The sequence below is a fragment of the Sciurus carolinensis genome, unplaced genomic scaffold (genome assembly GCF_902686445.1).
Source record: "Sciurus carolinensis unplaced genomic scaffold, mSciCar1.2, whole genome shotgun sequence".
In the NCBI taxonomy this organism is placed as follows: Eukaryota; Metazoa; Chordata; class Mammalia; order Rodentia; family Sciuridae; genus Sciurus; species Sciurus carolinensis.
In genome coordinates, this window is record NW_025920119.1 from 4,249,074 (window position 1) to 4,255,187 (window position 6,114).

A 6,114-nucleotide genomic window follows, 5' to 3' on the forward strand; every position below is an offset into this window, starting at 1 on the left:
AGCAGGGGAGGGACGTGTGCATGTTGGGGTTGAGTGGGAAGGAAGCAAGAATGCTAGGTCATCAGGCAATAGAGGAAAGTTCTGCCTGTTCTTTGCAGAGTTTTGATTCTGGGATGGGAACCCCAAGTTCCAGACTCCACTCCCTGCCAACAGGGGAGGTGCTGCAGAATGCTCCTCCATTGAATGAGTGTAGAACTTCCAAGGGGACATTTTGGGGCCTCCTGAGGTCTGTAGGATTGACTCAGTTCAGCTGCGTGCATCATGTTTGTGGACTGATGGGGGCAGAAATTCTCCTCATGAATAATGCATTCCCATCCTGATGTATTTTGAAGGTCTTTCAGGGTTCTGGCAGCACAGCTCATGGGAGCTTGAGATAGTGATGGGCATCTCTGGGAGACTTGAGCACCCTGGTTCTCAGTGGTGAGGACAGCAGGAGGGCCTGGCTTTCTTGCTTCCTTGTGTCTCCTGTGCCATCCAGCTGCATCTCTCTATGTGTATCTTCATAGGGTGCTACCTGAACTGGTGGGAGCATTTTGTCATGGGTTTGCAGGTATTTAAGGACACTTTTGTCACCCCTGTGGGCCTGCAATTGCTAAGACTGCAGAACCCTGATGGGACAAGACATGCCCTGAGTCCTTGCTCTCAACTCTCTATTGCTAACAACCCAGTTGTGTCTTAGCAGATTCCTGTTCCTGCTTTCTAAGCAGGTGATTGCACAGCTGCAGGAGTCACCCTCTGTGACCAGGTCCTCCCTGTTTCCTCTACTGGAATTTGCCAAATTGGAATTTAAAACTTAAGAAAACTAGGTAGCTGACAAGCCTTTTGGAGTCTTTCATCCCTGCAAGAAAACCAGGTCTCAGCTAAAAACACCCTAAGGGAATAAAGGCCTTTAAAAAACAAATCAGAAACTGAGCCTGTTCTATGGACCCTCTCCTTTAACTTTCCCCATGCCCTGTGCAGTGAAGAAAACACCTTCTCTTGTGATTAGGAAACTGGGCAAAGAGATGGCAAGTAACTTGCCTAAGGCCCCAGAGATGGTGAGTGTTTCACCCAGGGATCTGGATGAAGACCTGCTTCTCATTGCTCTGCAGCTGAAACCAACACCCAAATATGGTTGTGACTTCTTCTGGGATAGTGGGGCTGACAAAGGGAAGACATTGGAATCACAAAGTCCTGGTTTGAATTTTGGTTTTGCCCATTTAAGCATGTGGACCTCTGGGGTGACAGTGTCTTTGTCCCCATGCAGCTGTGCTGCTGTACTGTCACAGCTGGTTCATCTCTATGCTTGCCTCACCCCATTGGAAGGAAGAGGGACTCAGTCACAGGGGGACACTTTGATGCCTTCTTGTCACAGTTGACCTTGAGATTCTCTCAGAGCAGAAACAGGCTCCCCATGGGTATGCTCTGGGCTCAGAGTGCTGCAGCCTGCAGAGCCGTGCTAGAGGATGAATGGAAGATAGGTTTCTTGATGTCCAATGAGAGACAACCTTTTAGTGGGAGCCTCTTGTCTTGGAGTGGATTTGCCCTGAACACCTGGGTAAGTGTTTACAGTGTTCTAAATGCAAATGTGGTCAATGTGTTTTTTAATTTTTTTAGCCATATTAGAAGAGGGAAGATCAATGATTTGGTGCTTTTTCTGTGCCCGATGTTGTAGGCACTCAGATCGTGGGTGTTCATTAGGCATACAGCAATGGCTTCCACACTGAGTCCCCATTGAAAAATGTAATAGCTCAGACCCTAGAAGCCAGAAACTCAATGATACTTGAGTCTTTGAAAGCATTTCCCTGTAATGATTCTCCAGTAAATTATGCTTAATTAGTAAATTGGAATTATAGTAATGTCCATTTATCCAACTTCAATCCTAAGTGCTTTACTTTATCTCATTGAATCTATAACTCAGCCTTCCTATAGTGGAGGTAGAGGTAGCAACTCCTCTTTTCTAACAAGGAAGTTGAAGCTCAGAGGTGTAGGAAACTGAATGAAGGCCGCACAACTGTGAAGAATCAGAGCAGGGTTCATCTTCCATAGTTTCAAGGTGCATAAACCCTAATAGAAATAGCTAGAACAATAAACAGAGATAAAATGAAAGGAGAAAGAGGCTGAGAAGTGGAGTTCTTGGTTCATGTGTCTGGGAATTTTGGGGTGATGGAGACTCAGGTACCTCTCTATCCAGGGGTGCAGTGATGTCATCAGGACACTGCCTTCTCTCCATCTTGCAGTGCCTTCTGCTATTCATGTCCTCTCTGTGGGGAGGTGGCCTGTTGCCTAGCAGCTTTAGGGGCACAATCTGCTGGCTTGGCACTGCAGGAAAAGAGTTTCCCCTACCTAATAAGTATAGTAAAAATCATGGGACTTGGTCTGGCTGGGCCAGCCTGGTCACTGCTCCTTTGTGCTCAACATAGTGGGATGAATTGCTCTGAATGTTCAAGTCTTGAGGGCCAGAGTCAACCTGTGAGAAAGGAAGGGTCACCAAAAATAGTCCAGAGGAAATGGTGAGAAACATCTACCTTTGGCAGGCACTTGTCCTACCACTTAGGAAGCAGAGCAGACAAACCTCCCAACACTCCTGAGCTCCCATGATTGTCAGGAAATTAGTAAAGTCCCTCCAGGTTTATAGCAGGTGAGGGGTACAGGATATTAGAGGTGACAACCTCCTGGCCTTCACTAGGTATGGACGCCTACAGCCAGAAGTTGAGGAGGAGTACCTTTGAGGAAAGAAGTGAGTGGTCTTTGGGCAAAGAGGGAGGGCTCCTTTCTCCAGAGCAGCCACTTGGGGACTATTTTAGGGGATGACTGGGTGAACCCCAGGTTCCACCCTGTGTGATTTCCAGCAAAGGGCAGAGGTAATCTGGGGCTTACCCTGTAGAAGGGACACAGCAAGGTGAGGTGGGACTCTGGGAGCCTGAGGAACAGGAGTGGGTGGGGCCTTAGAGCCAGGTCAAACACAGCCAATCCCAGCCAGGATTGCCCACACTTTTGTGTATACAGGCTGGGCAGTAATTGTGGGAGTCCCCTAAATCCACATGGGCCTCACAGTTTGGCCTCAACATGCTTGGCCACTCTTTGGGAAGCCAGCCATGCAGCGGGTCATGGGAGCTTCCAGCTAAAGAAGATGCCCAGCCCCTCATGGCTCCCTGTACACTCCAAATGCCACAGCACTCTCTGTTCCATCATTGAAATATCACTATACCTCTATCCACAAGATTTTTTTTGAGGTCCTGGGACCTGGAAAACATGAAGCTTCTCAGGAACTTCCTGCTGCTCACCATGCCTGAATCAGAGATGACCCTCCATGTTCACAGACTCCTGACACAGCTGGAGAACAGACATCCCAGTGAGTCTGAGCCCTCTGATGATGGCACCTGGGGTGATGACAGAGGGTGTGTGCAGAGGAATCTGTGCTGGTGCCAGTTGGATCTGGCATTTGGTCCCCAGCCAGAGAGGCCTGATGTCCTGCAGCTGGTGGTCCCTAGTCTGTGAAGGCATCCTGTTGTGGGGAGAGGGGCTGGGCTGTTCTCAGAAGCAGGGTTCTACTGTGAATTGGGAAAGGCCCAGGGAAAGGCAGTCATATTGGGGTGTTTCTCCTGCAGTTCTAGCACCACCTCAAGTGAGAGAACTGCCTCCAGGAGCAGTGGCCCAGTTTACCTGCTTACATTTCAGGAAGCATATCACCAAATTCCCTGTGATGGAGGAAGATTAGCCCTCAAACCTGGAGGATGACCCAACTCCAGCACCATCCACACAGGGAGACACTGAGCCACAAGTGGCCACTGTGACCCTTCAGGCAGAGAAGGCAGCTCAGCTGCCACTAAGCAATCCAGAGGACACTGAACATTTTCTTCCATTTGGTAAAGATGTTGATCCAATCTGCCATCCCACCCTTTATAAAATAGTCAGTTTTCCTGGCACCAACTTAAGTTTCAGGCACCAAAATGCCAGAGACAGGAGGTCAGGAAATTGTCAGGCCTTCAGCCCTCCACTTCTCCAGGAAGGTTTTCCTCTACCCTAGTCCTGTGGTCCTCTATGGCTCTTCCCACCTCCTGAGCATTACCCAGTGCCAGATCCCTCACTACATCTGACTGCGCCCTCCCCTCTGAACTGGTCCACTTTATTTTTCATGTTGTTAAATTATTCCATTGTTTAGGATGGCATTGCAAGTGCTTTTAGTAACAAACTTATAGTGACATAAAAGTGCTCAATCTATTCACCAGGCTCTGCTGCCAACAGCACTGTGTAGCTGAAGATGGATCCCCATAGAGCACATGGCTCCTGTGTGGTGGACATACACAGGCCATCTATGAGAAGGTGAGCTCAAGGTCATGGGTATGGGGCACAGGTGACTGCCTAAAAGGTGGTGAGGATTTCAGGTCAATATATCTCATATAGTGATCTGTGATGTTAACTATGTTAACTGCCATGTGGAAATACACGCCTTGTCCATATCATATAGCAAACTTACTGTGTGTGTTCTTATTGCTTCACAGATCATGTCTCGCCATCCTCTTATTCCCTAAGATACAATATGAAAGTTGGACCAGTTGGTAACGCAGTAATGACCTGTACAGTTTAAATCAAAGGAAGAGTCTCATGGTTTGCACGCTACATGACAAGCTGTGCCTCTTGCACTAGATAGTCCACTGAGAATGCAAAGGAAATGAACATGCTGCTCCAGAGCATATGTGAAAGATAAGAAAGTCAAACAGGTTTATGACTGCTATGGAAAAAGTTATCATTGTCTGGAGAAAAGATGAAACACACACATTTCCTTAAGCCGAAGTCAAATCCAGATAAGGCACTAATTTCAGATTGTTCTAATGTCAAGAGAAGTGAGAAAGCTCCAGACAGTTTGGTTCATGATGTTTAATGCAAGAGGCCCATCTCCAGAAATTAAAAGTGCAAGGTGAAGCAGTAGGTGCTGAAGGAGAAGCTACGCTCTTGCTAAGCTGTTTGATGAAGACGTGCTATGGAGTTACTAGGAGTCCCCCAGAAGCTCATGGGTGAGACAGTGCAAGAAGGTTTAGAGGTAAAATGATTTGGTTATGCGAGCCTGAACTCAATCAGTGCATTACTCCCTGGCAGGGATGGATAGGCAGCACACGTGGAAGGCAATGTCCTCCATCCTCTCCAAGACTGGAGGGGTAGGTGGCACCTGTGGAGGTGTCCAGTGGCTGTGAAAGAAGTCTGGTTACAGGGTGGAAGTTTATAGTGGCCATTCTCAGCTCCACAGCAGGTTCCACAGCAGAGGTCCAGATTGGGGGTGCCCAGCAACCATGGATGGTTGATCCACGTGCAGGGGCATCCATCTGCAGGGAAGGCAATGATCAGCGAGCCTCGGTGTCCAAAGAAGTTTGGTTAGACTCTGGAGCTCCACGCTGCTGCCACCAGACTGCAACATGGACACCAGACAGTGACACTCAGCACTGGAAAACGACATCATCACAACTGCAGCCAGCTACTGGCAGCACTTCAGGGCAAAAATGCTCATGTCTGGGCACCTCTGTTGTCCCCACCGTAACTTCTGTCTCTTCTATTTCCATCACCACTGCGACCATGCTGCAATGCACTCCCAAACTTCAGATGGATGCTGACACCTCCAGAGACGCCCTGAGACCAATGCTCTTCTCCTGATCATGGGCGCATAACACCCTATGCCCAAAGCAGCTGCGTTTTGCTGTCGCTGCCACCACATAGTGCAATTCCATGAAGCTGTCACTGCAGTGACTCAATCCGAGGGCTGCTGCTGGTTGCCCAAGACCACAGGAGCTGAAAGATGGGCATTCTCCATCACAGTCACCTCACTAGTGTCCACTGCATGTCGCTTGCCTGTTGCCGGACCAGCCACCCATCCTTCTGGGCCCTTGAGGATTTGGGGTGCTAACTCAGGGAGCTCATCCAAGGAAAACAAGTGAGTACTTTAAATAGAGGCTGAAGTCCTCACAGCAGGGAGAAGGAGCTAGGTGGGTCCATGGTGAGGGGCAGGGGTGGAGTCTGGGGGCTGCTAGCCAGGTGTGGCTCTTGACCCATGGGGCAGGCTGGAGAGGGATCGCTGGCTGTTTTGAGAGCCCAGTCCTGGGAGCATCTTCAGTTCTGGTATTTTCTCCAGTGGTTCCCTCC